Genomic DNA, 15,106 nt, shown 5'->3' on the forward strand with positions numbered 1-15,106 from the left:
ACGGAAGCACCTTTCTTAATCTGGGCCTGGGCGATATAAGTTATAATATATTCGATATAAATATAAATATTTATCCGGGTCTCTCTATGTCCCTGGTCATTCGGACTGTGGCTCTAGGGGCAGAGTTGGTCGTTAATTCGCCTCCTGAATCCCTGAGCGCTGTCCCTGGTGCGAGCCCTGCGGGACGAGGTTTAACACCCCCGCCCAAAGCTCCCCCCACGCCGCTGTGTGTCCCAGCCCCGCTCCCGACCTGCCACAAACCCAGGCCTCCTTCGGCTACAGCCCAGAACTTTCCAGCCTCCCAACTTCCCTCCCTCCCGCTGTTCGCTGCTGTGACTGAGGCAAATCCAGCCTGGCTCGCTCTGCCGGTCACACGGGGCGGCCTCTCGGCTGCACAGACCCAGCCAGGGGGAGCCGGCCCCCAGTCTCCCGCCCCGAGCCCCCTTTGCACAAATCCCCGCTCCGGTGACGAATCCTTTGTCTCCTTCGCCTTCGGTTTGTGTGAGCCTGGGTCACCCCCCGGACTGATTCCAAATCCTCATTCCCCGCCCGGGGAGAGGCTGCCGGACTCACCGCGCTCCCCAGCCCCTTACTTGTAGCCTTCCAGTGAGTGACCCAGCCCCGTGCAACCCTGTGACCCCGCCCCTTCCAGGCACCGACCTCCTGACCCGCTGTCCGCATGGACAGGACCTCGGACACCTCCACGTAACGGGATAACTACGTGACAATCGGGCCCTAAATTCAATACCGGGGAACCGGGCTCGAACCCGGCAGCTGCTTCTCCCCTTTAACCCACCTCCCTGGAGCTGGGAGCTGCACAGACACAGCGGGGCAGAGTCTGACTCCGCCCTGAGCCCCGAGCCAGCGATTCAGAGTTAAGGGAAGGAGCCTGGGTCCGTTATAAGCAGCGGGCCATGCAAATAGGGGAGAGAGGTTCCTGTTTAAATCTGTGCCTCTCTCTGCCCAGCCTGCACCCGCAGGGACAATCCGCAGCCCCTTGGCTCAGAGCAGGGAGCAGCCAGTCCCCGGAGAACTTTCCCCGCCAGCAGCAGAGACAATGAGACTTTGGGTCGCAGCTGTTTTCATCCTAGCAGCTCTGGAAGGTATTTAGTTCCCCGATCAAGTGGCAGAGCCCAGACAATTCTCGCTGGTTTTATGCCGGTTCTTCTAACATCCCTTTATTCCCAGGTGCCCGGTGCCAGGTGCAGCTGGTGGAGTCCGGAGGGGATGTGAAGAAGCCCGGAGACTCTCTGCGCCTCTCCTGCAAAGCCTCCGGCTTCACCTTCAGCAGCTCCGGGATGGACTGGCTCCGGCAGGCTCCCGGGAAGGTCCTGGAGTGGGTGGCTGCTATCAGCACCGGCAGTGGGAGCAGCACGTTCTACTCTGATGCACTTGGGGGCCGATTCACCATCTCCAGGGACAACCCCAACAACCTGCTGCACCTGCCAATGACCGGCCTGAAGCCCGAGGACACCGCCCGCTATTACTGTGCGAGACACACAGCGACACGAAACCTAGTGATGCGCCTGCAAAAACCCAGGCTGCAGAACCCGCGGCCGCCACGCGGGGGCAGCAGAGACACAAACAACCGGGCGCTGCGCACAGAACCGAGAACAAACTTCGGTGGATGAAATACAAACCCGCGGGGAGATTTTAACCCTTTCGTTGCCTATAAACGCCCCCTCTCCTCCCGTTTGCATCACGGTGTTCCCCTGGGCCTGCGCGGCAGACATCGCCGGCTGCCTCAGCCAGTCCCGTTGAGGCGGGAGCCCTGTTCCCCCGGCCCGGCTCGGCTTGCTGATCGGGCACTTTCACTGATGTAAACCGGGATTCATTGGACTCCTTCCAACGTGGCTCCTGCGCTCCCCTTCCCCCACAGAGACCCGGGTCCAGCTTCCTCGGAGCCACCCGGCCCGGGAGAGAAGGTCCCCCGTGGCCTGCGCTCTGCAGCAAGTCACGCAGAGAGGTGGCAGCGGTTCCTTCTGCCCCTCGGCTCTGTGCCAGAGCCCGGGGGGCGGAGGGTGACGGAAGGAAACACGCAAACAGGCCACAGTCAGTTATCAGAGCCCTTAGGAAGCAAGAGCGGCTGGTCTATTTAGGACAGCAGACGGGGACTTGAGTCCAGGTGCGCCCCTGTGCCTGTTACAGAACAGGAGTGATTGTCCGCAGCTGGGACAGGACACACACACACGAACCGCACACACAGTAACACACAGCGCAGACACACAAACAAATCAAACACAGTCACTCAGACACAGAGACACTCGGACACACTCACGTCTCCTCCCCTTTTCTGAGGCTAAAAGGACGACGAGGGAGAATCGTTTCTGTGGTTACTGAAGGGAGAGATCCGCTCCGGGGCAGCAAAGTGTCACGTTCGCTTCGGAGACTGAATGTTCGGCCTTAGCTCTGCAGGCTGGGATGGAACCGCAGCGCGAGGCTCTGCCCAGCCTAATCGCTTCCCAGTCAGTACGAGTTCGATGCCCGGTGCCCCTTGGAAGTTCGCCTAGCACCGCTCACAGGCAGATTTTCTCCATTGGAGTGGGCCCGAAAGGCAGAAGGAGGACGAATAGAGTTCACTGAATTTGTGTCGCTTTTTATTCACAAGTCCAGCTCACCCGGTCTGGGACTGGCTATGCCCCGGCCTTCCAAGGGCGACTCACCACCACCAGGGACAATTCTGGAAGCACGGCCTGGCTGCAGCTTTAGTCCCTCCAGAGAGCGTTTGCTCGGGTCAACAGCCTGGGATAATTTCGCCCCAAACTTCATAGCCCCGTGACTCACTTAAGTCGCATGGCAACGAGAGTTTTCTGGCTGAAGCGCTAAGTCACTTTTCAAAGTATGAATTAGGACCCTGTGTCACTTGTGACAGCAACAAAACATCCCTGAGCAAATGTCGTGAATGCCAGACAACGGGAGACTTGGGGGGAGAATCTTTCAGTATCTCCTGTTGAAGCTAATACCCATGAAGTCTGAAAAAATAAGGGGGTGTCGGCACCCCCATGTCACCCTTCCTTTACACGGTGGAGGATGGGGTGTCAAATCCCTGCTCCCACATCAGGCTGAGGAGGGATGATCTTGGCTGTATCATTTGCTAGGCACGTGATCTAACCACTAGGCAATAGGAAGCACCATCAACTCCTTCTGTGGTCAAGGGATTTGGGGGCGCTATTATCAGCTTACCTCCAAGGCTGTGAATCCCAACTGGAGCTCCGTACCTAACTCCCTTTCGCAGGTGGTACCCGCCCCATTCTCCGGCGGTGCGGTGGCTTTGGTAAGCCGCCTAGCTCTGTGATCACCGTACCCAAGGAGGCTGAGGTGAATACGGTGAAGTGGGTTGTAACAAGTGTTACCAATACTTGTAGACCCCGATCACCGTCTTGACCGATATCAGTAATCCTAGCAAAACACGTTTTTGGAGGACTTCTTATCTGACCTCAAAGGTGCGCTAACTACCATCGAATGATACCGGAGGACTTTAAAATTCGAGGCGTACACTTGATTTGCTTGGGAAGTGTTCACGTGCAGGAAAAAAACCCGACTCGTTCATTAGCTGTTTAGAGGCATTTTTTTGGAGAAAATTGACTCCTGATCTCAATGACTCCGCCCAACCCGCGAACTGCACGCTTCTTTTGCAGCAAAGTGTAGCAGTATTACGGGGTTGGTGCTTTAGAATGTGCTCGCGACTTGTACACCACTATGTCAGCATTGCCCCATGTCAGGATTCCTACCGAGGCATTAGTCTCGCCAAATTCTTATATGGCCTCTGAAATGCGCTAAATACCTGCCACGCGTAGTCGAGAACTACACAACTACTTTCGCACACGAGATGTCTTTCCGACGTTCTTACCTGCATGGGGAAAAAAACCCTAATTGATCTCTAGTTCTATAAAGTCTTCTTTTACAACATTGAGCCCCGTTTCAATGACGCCTCAACAATCAAGTTTCCTTTAAAAAAGGCAGCGCAGTTTATGCTGTATGTGCGTCAGAATGCTAGGACTCTTCGGGCACCACATTGACGAATGTAAGTATTACTACCTGACAATGTTTCACACCAATTCTTATATGGCTTCAGAAATGCGCCTAAAACCGGGACCCACGGACTGGACGACTGCAGAAGTACATTCGCACACCCCATTTGCTTGGGACGTTGGTACATGAAGGAAAATCACCTAATCCTTCATTAGCTCTCTAAAGACATGCTCTCCAAGCTTGATGCTTGTTTTCAATGCCCCCTCAAAGAGCACTTATCCTCTCAGGCGTAACGCAGCACAGTCCAAACTACATCTGCGTTACAATGCGATCCTACTTTTAAACCAATAGCTCAGCATTGCCCACTCTAAGGAGGACAAGCAGCATAGAATGCGCTCCGTTCCGCTTCAAAGAAACTTGATGTATACGGAGACGTGGGGGCTTTCATAACAGGATTGCATTAGTAAATCATGTCTTTACAGTGCTAGTCGAACGATTCGGTGATTTTCGTGCATGTGAGAACGTCGCAAGGCAATCTCGTGTGCGAATGTAGTTGTGCAGTCTTCCAGCCCCTGAGGCCGGTATGTAGCAAATGTCTGAAGCCATATAAGAATTTGAGAGAAACGGAGTCTGGCTAGTAATAGCTCTATTGGACAATGCTGAGTTAGTGGCGTTCATGTAGTCAGGATATTCGGAGGCACAAACTGCGCTGCTAAGTTTTGGGCTCTTCTGTGAAGCTGCCTAAGAATGGGCGTGCAACAGTTTCTAGCTAGGGTTAGCTACACTCGGTTATGCTGAGCTTACAGAATGCTGTGATTCGTAAATTGTTACCAATACTTGTAGACCCCGATCACCGTCTTGACCAATATCAGTAATCCTAGCAAAACACGGTTTTAGAGGACTTCTTATCTGGCCTCAAAGGTGCGCTAACTACCATCGAATGATACCGGAGGACTTTAAAATTCGAGTCGTACACTTGATTTGCTTGGGAAGTGTTCACGTGCAGGAAAAAGACCCGACTCGTTCATTAGCTGTTTAGAGGTTTTTTTTTTTTTACAAAATTGATTCCTGTTCTCAATGACTCCGCCCAACCCCCGAACTTCACGTTTCTTTTGCAGTAAAGGGCAGCAATAGTTATGGGGTAGGTGCTTTAGAATGTCCTCGCAACTTGTACACCACTATGTCAGCATTGCCCCATGTCAGCATTCCTACCGAGGCATTAGTCTCGCCGAATTCCCATATGATCTCTGAAATGCGCTAAAAACCTGCCACGCGTAGTCGAGAACTACACAACTACTTTCACACACGAGATGTCTTTCCGACGTTCTTACAGGCATGGGAAAAAAACCCTAATCGTTCTCTAGTTCTATAAAGTCATCTTTTACAACATTGAGCCCCGTTTCAATGACGCCTCAACAATCAAGTTTCCTTTAAAAAACGCAGCGCAGTTTATGCTGTATGTGCGGCAGAATGCTAGGACGCTTCGGGCGCCACATTGCAGAATGTAAGTATCATTAGCTGACACTGTTTCACACCAATTCTTATATGGCTTCAGTAATACGCCTAAAACCGGGACCCACGGACTGGACGACTGCAGAAGTACATTCGCACACCCCATTTGCTTGGGACGTCCTTACATGAAGGAAAAGCACCTAATCCTTCATTAGTTCTCTAAAGACATGCTCTCCAAGCTTGATGCTTGTTTTCAATGCCCCCTCAAAGAGCACTTATCCTCTCAGGCGTAACGCAGCACAGTCCAAACTACATCTGCGTTACAATGCGATCCTACTTTCAAACAAATAGCTCAGCATTGCCCACTCTAAGGAACAGAAGCAGCATAGAATGCGCTCCATTCTGTTTCAAAGAAAGTTGATGTATACGGAGAGGTGGGGGGGCTTTGATAACAGGATTGTATTAGTAAATCATGTCTTTACAGTGCTAGTCGAACGATTCGGTGATTTTCGTGCATGTGAGAACGTCGCAAGGAAATCTCGTATGCGTATGTAGTTCTGCAGTCTTCCAGCTCCTGAGGCCGGTATCTAGCAAATGTCTGAAGCCATATAAGAATTTGTGAGAAACGGAGTCTGGCTAGTAATAGCTCTATTGGACAATGCTGAGTTAGTGGCGTTCATGTAGTCAGGATATTCGAGGCAGAAACTGCGCTTCTGTTTTGGGACAGTAGAAGGCTCTTCTGTGAAGCTGCCTAAGAATGGGCGTGCAACAGTGTCTAGCTAGGGATAGGTACACTCCGTTATGCTGAGCTTACAGAATGCTGTGATTCCTAAATTGTTACCAATACTTGTAGAGCTCGATTACCGTCTTGACCAATATCAGTAATCCTAGCAAAACACGGTTTTAGAGGACTTCTTATCTGGCCTCAAAGGTGCGCTAACTACCATCGAAAGATACCGGAGGACTTTATAATTCGAATCGTACACTTCATTTGCTTGGAAAGTGTTCACGTGCAGGAAAAAAACGCCCAATCACTCATTAGCTGTTTAGAGGCTTTTTTATAGAAAATTGATTCCTGACCTCAATGACTCCGCCGAACCCGCGAACTTCACGTTTCTTTTGCAGTAAAAGGCAGCAGTATTACGGGGTAGGTGCTTTAGAATGTCTTCGCAACTTGTACACCACTATGAAAGCATTGCCCCATGTCAGGATTCCTACCGAGGCATTAGTCTCGCCAAATTCCGATATGGCCTCTGAAATGCGCTAAAAACCTGCCACGCGTAGTCGAGAACTACACAACTACTTTCGCACACGAGGTGTCTTTCCGACGTTCTTACATGCATGGGAAAAAAAACCCTAATCGTTCTCTATTTCTATAAAGTCATCTTTTACAACATTGAGCCCCGTTTCAATGACGCCTCAACCATCAAGTTTCCTTTAAAAAAACGCAGCGCAGTTTATGCTGTATGTGCGTCAGAATGCTAGGACGCTTCGGGCACCACATTGCCGAATGTAGGTATTACTAGCTGACACTGCTTCACACCAATTCTTATATGGCTTCAGAAATGCGCCTAAAACCGGGACCCACGGACTGGACGACTGCAGAAGTACATTCGCACACCCCATTTGCTTGGGACGTTCTTACATGAAGGAAAAGCACCTACTCCTTCATTAGCTCTCTAAAGACATGCTCTCCAAGCTTGATGCTTGTTTTCAATGCCCCCTCAAAGAGCACTTATCCTCTCAGGCGTAACGCAGCACAGTCCAAACTACATCTGCGTTAGAATGCGATCCTACTTTTAAACCAATAGCTCAGTATTGCCCACTCTAAGGAACAGAAGCAGCATAGAATGTGCTCCGTTCTGTTTCAAAGAAACTTGATGTATACGGAGAGGTGGGGGGCTTTGATAACAGGATTGCATTAGTAAATCATGTCTTTACGGTGCTAGTCGAACGATTCGATGATTTTCGTGCATGTGAGAACGTCGCAAGGCAATCTCGTGTGCGAATGTAGTTCTGCAGTCTTCCTGCCCATGAGGCCGGTATGTAGCAAATGTCTTGAAGCCATATAAGAATTTGTGAGAAACGGAGTCTGGCTAGTAATAGCTCTATTGGACAATGCTGAGTTAGTGGCGTTCATGTAGTCAGGATATTCGGAGGCAGAAACTGCGCTGCTAAGTTTTGGGACAGTAGAAGACTCTTCTGTGAAGCTGCCTAAGAATCGGCGTGCAACAGTGTCTAGCTAGGGTTAGCTACACTCCGTTATGCTGAACTTACAGAATGCTGGGATTCGTAAATTCCCGAGGACCCCGCCCGGTGTCACTGCGCAGCCGCCACTGCGAGTGCAAACCAGCCGGAGCTGAGACAAAACCCTTCCTCGGCAGCAGCGCTGGGCTGCTCCGCCAGGTGGCGCCCCAGGCCCGCGAGTGAGAACGAGCCGTACGAATCCAGCGGTTCCATCTCAGACACTGACCGGCTCTTCCCGTCCTCCTCCCCCTCCCCAACCTACTGTGCCCTCCCCCCCCCCCCGCCCACTGTGCTCCCCCGTGTGACCTCTGCCCTGACCGACAGCCCGCTGGGGACACTCCCACCACGCCCGGATGCTGCTAGCGCCGGGAATGAACCCCGGGCCTTAGGCTCCGGCCGGCATTGGTGCGCCGGGAATGGAGCGGGAGTGTCCATGCGAACGGGAGCGGGAAGGGGAACAGGAACAAGAATGGGGTGGCAAATGTGATCGGGAGTGTGCGGGATACAGGAAAGGGAATATGAACAGGAGCAGGAATGTGAAGGGAGCATCAGCCTGTATGTGAATGGGAGTAATGGGGGGGTGTGGAATGGAACAGGCGTGGTAGGGGCGGTGGGAACAGAAATGTGTCCGCAGCGAGGCTGGTTCCAGTGCCTGGGAATGGGCATGGAATGATGATGATGATGAATAGTTAGTACCGATTGAATCCTGCCATGTCGCACCACGGGGCTGGGCTCTGAAAGCTGCAGGTTTACTACCTCACAAGCGCTTTAAACCCGACACGGGGAAACCTTCTGTCTCCGCTTTGCGGCTGGTTAATACTGAACTCAGTAAATGAGCTGGAAGATGACGCCCAACGAGGGCGGAGCAGTTGGGGGTAGCGGTCCCAGCGCCCAGGGTCTGTGGTCACAATCTAGGATCCCATTATCCTAGGCCCGGTAGCGGCACAGCCCGTGAGAGCTCTCTCCGCCCGCAACCCCAGTGTAAATGGGAAGCTTTGACCGGCGCTGCGTGGCCCTCCTGAGCATGGGAGGGGCTCCAGAGATCGCTTCCCTCCCCGCATCACCTGAGTCACCAGCCCCTTAGTCCCTGCGCGAGGAATCACAGTCACTGCAGGGAGCTGCTCCTCCTCCAGGTCCGAAAGTGTCAGGAGCGTCCCAGCGCCCCGTGTCCGGCGCTGCACAGACACGCAGGCCGCTCCGGTCTGACTCCTGCACCAGCAGCCCGGGGTCGAGCCTCTGAGATCTCTGGCAGGAGCAGGGCGGGTTTAGGGAGTCAAGTATGCAAACGAGGAAACCAGTTTCCAGTTTAAATTTGTCAGTCCCTCCACGCAGCCTGTACCCGCAGCCCCCTGGGTCTGGGCAGTGACCAGCCAGTCCCCTGAGAACTTTCCCCGCCAGCGCCAGGGACAATGGGATTTTTGCTGCTCTTATGTGTCGCTGTAGCGGCTTTGGAAGGTTTTTTCTATTTCTGAATAACTGGCGGAGTTAGTAGAAATATGGCTCCTTTGACAGAGGTATTGATAAGCTGTTTGAAGAAAACCGGAGACTCTCTGCGCCTCTCCTGCAAAGCCTCCGGCTTCACCTTCAGCAGCTACCCCATGAACTGGGTCCGGCAGGCTCCCGGAAAGGGGCTGGACTGGGTCGCTGCTATCCTCTTCGAAGATGTTGGTACATTCTACCCCAGTTTATGGAACGCATAGGCGGATTCCGTGAAAGGCCGATTCACCATCTCCAGGAACAACTCCAACAACCTGCTGCACCTGCAAATGACCGGCCTGAAGCCCGAGGACACCGCCCGCTATTACTGTGCGAGAGACACAGCGAGGAGAAGCCGGTCTGAGCCCAGACACAAGCCTCCCCTTACAGTGAGCAGCGAAGCCGTTTGGCGCTGGGGGCGCCCAAGCTCCGTGCATGGAAATGAAACCGAGTTCAGAGAGAGGCTGGGAACAGCAAATCCCTTTCACTGTCGTTCTCAGCCCTCCGCCTTGAGGGGCGGCAGCTCCCGAGACAGGGCTGCAGTGGGCTGGGAGAGGAATATTAGGACGGTTCCACCGGGCACACAGAGAACAGCTCCTCCTTCCAGAGCCCGGGTCACTGTCTCCCTTGGCTCCTCCAAAAACTAGATCTGAGCGCTGCGGGCACCCAAAAGGGGAGGCGGATTCTCACCGGATTCTCGGGCCTCTCTCAGCCTCTGCGGCGGATATAGGGCAGGAGGAGCGGGGCGGGTGCCCCGGGCCCCGCGCTTCAATAGACCCCGCGCCTGCGCTGTCACTTTCTAGCTTTCGCCACTAGAGGGCGCCGCTGCCCCGCGCCTCACAGGTAAAGCCTTTGCAGTTCTGTCTCTAGAGCAGCCCGGCCGGCCCGCAGGCGCTGGCGGAAGGGGGGGTCTCTGCTGGCGGGTGGGTACCGTGAGGCGCCTTTCCCCAGCTCCGCAGACCCAGACACCAGGCCAACTCCTTGAAAGAGTAAAGCGGCAGTTTCTGCAGCCTGGCCCTGGGGGCGACTCTCCTGAGAGGCGCAGGAGCCTTCAGCGCGGCGCTGTGCCTAACGCCGCCCCACCACACATCTCCTGCCCCCCAGCTACCGCCGGATCCTGCAGCCAGAGTCCTCTGCCCCAGCATGGGAAGGGGTGGTCTCGGTGTGGGGGAGCCCCGTGAGCCCCACACTAGCTGGTCGGTGCCTGGGCGGGGTCTGCGCATCGGGGGCTGTTCCCTTCCTGCCCCCGGCACCCAGTCCTAGAGCAATGCGCCGCAGCAGCCGGACAGCGGGGGCCCATACAGCTGCCTTGGTGCGGACACAGGGAGACTGAGCCAGGCGGTTGCCCCCCGCCAGAAGGGAGCCAGCTGTCGGGGGGGGGGGGGGGGGAAACAGTGGCAGGCTCGTTTGCTGTGTCCAAGCTCCCTTTCTCGGCAGGAGCCAGTCGGGGCAGCCTCTATGGCCCCTCCTCTGACCCTGTATGGAGCCTGAGGTGCCGTCTCCTTTCCCTCCAGCTGCTCTGCAGGCTCCTGAGGGTCTGCTGGCTCGGACACAGCAGCCAGCCCCTTCTAAACCGGGTCAGGATTTCCCTGCTCCGCGGGCGCCTCGCTGCTTCCGTGTTTGGGTCTGGAGAAGGGGCTGATGCTGGGGAGAAGCCTTTTCCCACCGGCTGTTAGAGACCCAGCTGCCAAAAGAGCTAGACAGCTGTAACAGACTTAAATACCAATGGAAATGTTTAATTATTAATGTAGAAGTTTGTTTAACAATGAATCACAATAGAATTAAAATAAAAATTATCCAACTAAATTAAGTTTCTATAAAATTTACCCAATTCACATGTAATATGAAAAAAGCTTCAATTTGCTCATTTGACACTTTTTTTTTCTATTTTTTCTCCAAAGGGGAGCCCGGGAAATTGTGCTGTCCTGGGCCCCGCAAAACTCTCATCCGTCCCGCCTCAGTCCCGCCAGGTGGGGCCAGGTCTTGATTAGGATGCAGATGGGCAATAAACAAAACCATCAAGCCTGTAAGGAGAGGCGGTGAGGACTCCCTTAGCGGTAGTGGGGAGGAGGGTGGATGGCAGCCCCAGGAGACCTTTCTGCTTCTTGATGCAGGCTCAGTGCACACAGAGAGACCTGTGCCCCTGGGCGGGACGAGGAGGGGCCGTGAACCCTTCCATTCCTTCCTCCAAAGGGACACGGGAAACCAGCACCTCACACTTGGGTTCAAGGTTCTGACCGAGAACTAGGGGGACAGGCTGGAGAGCGAACCCATCTACAACGCTAGCTGGGCCTTGCTACATCGAGTTTTAGCCTTTCAGCTGCAGGTGTTCACCGTGATTTCCCTGTTACCATACCTGGCCTGGTTTCCCTTCACTTGGCATCATTTAACCTGCAATCCACTGTTAATAAACTTGGTTTATTTCAACCTAAACCAACCAACCTGGGGCTGTGGAGGAAGCTGAACGGTTCATGGCAGGCCGGTTGGGGGAATTCAGGCTGGAAGGGCATAGAGAACCCTTGGCTAGTGATAACCAAGGCTGGTGGAGACAAGAGCACGGTGGGAGGTACCAAGCAGGCTGCTGCAGGGGGGGTTGCTAAACCAGGGCTGTCAATCACACATGCTCAGTTCCTACTTGTCTGCTCGCTGGGAGTGACCGGACGGGGAGCTGCTGCAGACGAGCATTTCAAGGCACCCGAGAGACCAAGCGGGAGGTAATTTTGGATCAAACTCCATATAACTCCTGCCGTGGGACATGGTGGCGGTCAGTGAGCAGTGATCCCACCCTGGCCACAGCAGGAGCAGGGGGTGTGAATGAGCGAGTTCCCCAGTTGGTGTCAATAGACCCCAACTTCTAGGCCCACATCCCCAGAGGTGCCAGCCAGGGACATTTATCCTCGCAAAGCTAGCACGGCGAAAAGCCGAAGGATGACTCTAGGCGTCCCTGAGCACCAATCCACCGGACGTCGGTCCTTCCTCGGTGGTTTATCTCCGTTTGCTCACACCCGCCTGTAAATCCCTGACGCAGCGGGCTCTGCTGCGCCCCAGTCCAGTGCCCGGCCCTCTGCACTCACACCCGCCCTGCCCCAGCCTCGCCTGCAGTGCGGCGTGCGCTGAGCTGAGCGCAGCGTCTCTCTAGTGTAAAGGAGAGACCTGTCCCCGCGGGGACATCGCCACGTGCCGAGCTCTCACCCCCATAGCACTTTATACCCGCCTGAGGAACCCGCATGTAAATTCCTGAGCGGTTAAATACGGAGCCCTGCGTCTCGGAACCTCAGTCTCTGTCCAGACACAGACCTGCTCTGCCCTGCTCTCTGGGGAGTTTCCCTCAGTGCCTGGGAACGAGAATGGAACCTCTGCTGCTTTTCCTCGCCCTGCTCGCCGCCCCCCGCTCTGAGTGTTCCTGGGGCAGTGAGGGGTTCAGGGTCCCACACACATTCAGCGGCTAATTCCTTCCTGGATTTGTTTCCTTTCCCCTGGTGTCCTCGCTCAGGTGCAGCTGGTTCAGTCCGGCCCGGCGGCGGTGAAGCCCGGAGAGACCCTCACCCTGAGCTGCGCTATCTCCGGGTTCTCCATCTACTACTCCATCAGTACTACTACTGGCACTGGAACCGGCAGCCCCCCAGGAAAGGACTGGAGTGGGTGGGGAACGCGTATCCATATGATGGGAGCACAGGCTACGCCCCGTCTCTCCAAGGCCGAGTCACCATTTCTGGGGACACCGCCAAGAACCAGGTCTCGCTGCAACTCCGCTCGCTGACAGCTGCAGACAGCGGCACCTATTACTGCGCCAGAGACACAGTGACACAGCGCAACGCAAGGCCCAGCACAAAAAGGAGAAGCGGTTTCCAAGCCGCATGCCGTGGCCAGACGAGCAGGGCGAGCGGGGCCCCTCAGAGATCAGGACACACTCGGGGATGGATGCGAACAGCCCACACGCTCCTGTCGGGCAGTGACCGGAGCGGGGCGATTGTCTGTCAGAGGAGAACACAGAGCGCAGGGATAGTCTGAGTCCCGGGTCTTTCTTCCCGCGGGATATAGGGGGTCTGGGAAACCGCCCGGTCCCCGCTACACATGAAAATCCAGACGATGCCAATAGAACTAACTCGCTCTGCTTTGTACCGGGGCGGGGCGGGGCGGGGCGGGGCTGCTTGGGATCCCACGATGCGCACGGGGAGTGAGGCTGCTGGCTGGGAGTCAGACGCAGGGATTTGGTCCCTGGCTCTGTCACTCACTGGTTGCTGACAGAGCCCCTGCCACGGTCTGTGCCTCTATTTCCCCCTTTCCTTATGCAGGGGAGGGGAGTTGCAAAGCTGAACAAAAGCCTTAGCAGCCTTTGAAACATCACAGTCTTTGTTCACATAAGGGTCTCGCTTTGAACCCAGCTGGGCCCTTTCGGAGCCATCTTTCCTCCCCAGCAACTCCCCTCCCCTATGTAAGGAAAGGGGCGGAGGGGGGGGGGGGACAGAGGCACAGATCGTGGCAGGGACTCTGCCTGCACAAACCTGCTTCTTTATCTACCCCATTGGCCTGAGGCCTTTTCTGTCAGTGACACAGAAGTTGGGACTCGCCCAGTCGGAGCTCAGCCTGGATAATTGCCCGGATCCATGGACTCCAAATCGCAGCCCCTCAAGCACCGATTGGTCTTCCTGTCCCTGAGGCCCCGGGGCCGGGATCGCTCCTTTCCGTAGGAGGCAAACTGCAGCTCTCTCGCCAGGGCGGATGGCACCAGGTCTCGCGGGATTAGAGCAGGAGATTCAGACTTCTCCATCGATCGGGCCTCGCACCGCCGAATGCAGCGATGCCAGGTCACCTGGGAACTCTTTGTCCAAATACTTGAAACTCTTGTCCGTAGCTGACTGGGGAATCAAACAGGCACCGGGTGGGATTTCTCATAGACTCATAGACTTTAAGGTCAGAAGGGACCATTATGATCATCTAGTCTGCACCCTGCACAGTGCAGGCCACAGAATCTCAACCACCCCTCTTAGAATAATCCTCTCACCTATATCAAAGATATTGAAGCATTCAAATACTTTGAAGGACCCAACATGCAGAGAGTCCTTCAGCTGTAATCTGTGCCCAATGCTACAGAGTAGGGCGAAAAACCTCCAGGGCCTCTGCCAATCTACCCTGGAGGAAAATTCCTTCCCGACCCCAAATATGGCGATCAGATAAACCCTGAGCATGTGGGCAAGACTCACCAGCCAGACACCCAGAAAGTTCCCTATAGCAACTCCTATCATCCCTCCATTGACCTATTTCCAACTGATAATGAATGGTCAATTAGTTACCAAGATCATGTTATTTCATCCAACCATCCCCTTATAGAATCATAGAACTGGAAGAGACCCCAGAAGGTCGTCAAGTCCAGCCCCCCGCTCTAGGCAGGACCAATCCCATCTAAATCAACACGGCCAGGGCTTTGTCAAGCTGAGACTTAAATACCTCTAGGGATGGAGACTCCACTATTTCCCTAGGTAACCCATTCCAATGCTTTCGAGATTCCAGGTCCGGACGGCAGAGGGATGGCTCAGTCCCTCTTAGGAGGGAGTCCCCGACCACCACCACCCGTCGTTTCCTTTTGGGGGTGGTGGCCGTCGAACCCCCATCCCTAGGACTACGCATCCCATGCCTTTCAGTAGATGGTGCCCCCTTCTGGTTTCTACCTTGTGAGGTCCCTTCCAGAGCTTTCAGCACTGCAGAGCCTGTGGAGAGAGCTTGAAAGCGATTGCTTACCTCTATAGCATCGGGGGAATCCCGTGCTGGCCTTTTTCCCCTTCTAGAAGTTACATGCTGCCAGTTCTCTTCTTGGTCACGTACTGCCCTCACTGGCTCCTCTGCCTGCCGTGCTTGAAGGATCAATTGCTGCCTTCTATCGAGGAAGTCTTCATCCTCTCTGATCAAGCGTAAGGTCGACACTTGGGCCTCCAGTCCTCTAATTTTTTCTTCCAAAATC

The sequence above is a fragment of the Pelodiscus sinensis genome, chromosome 30 (assembly GCF_052426305.1).
Source record: "Pelodiscus sinensis isolate ZL-2025 chromosome 30, ASM5242630v1, whole genome shotgun sequence".
NCBI lineage: Eukaryota > Metazoa > Chordata > Testudines > Trionychidae > Pelodiscus > Pelodiscus sinensis.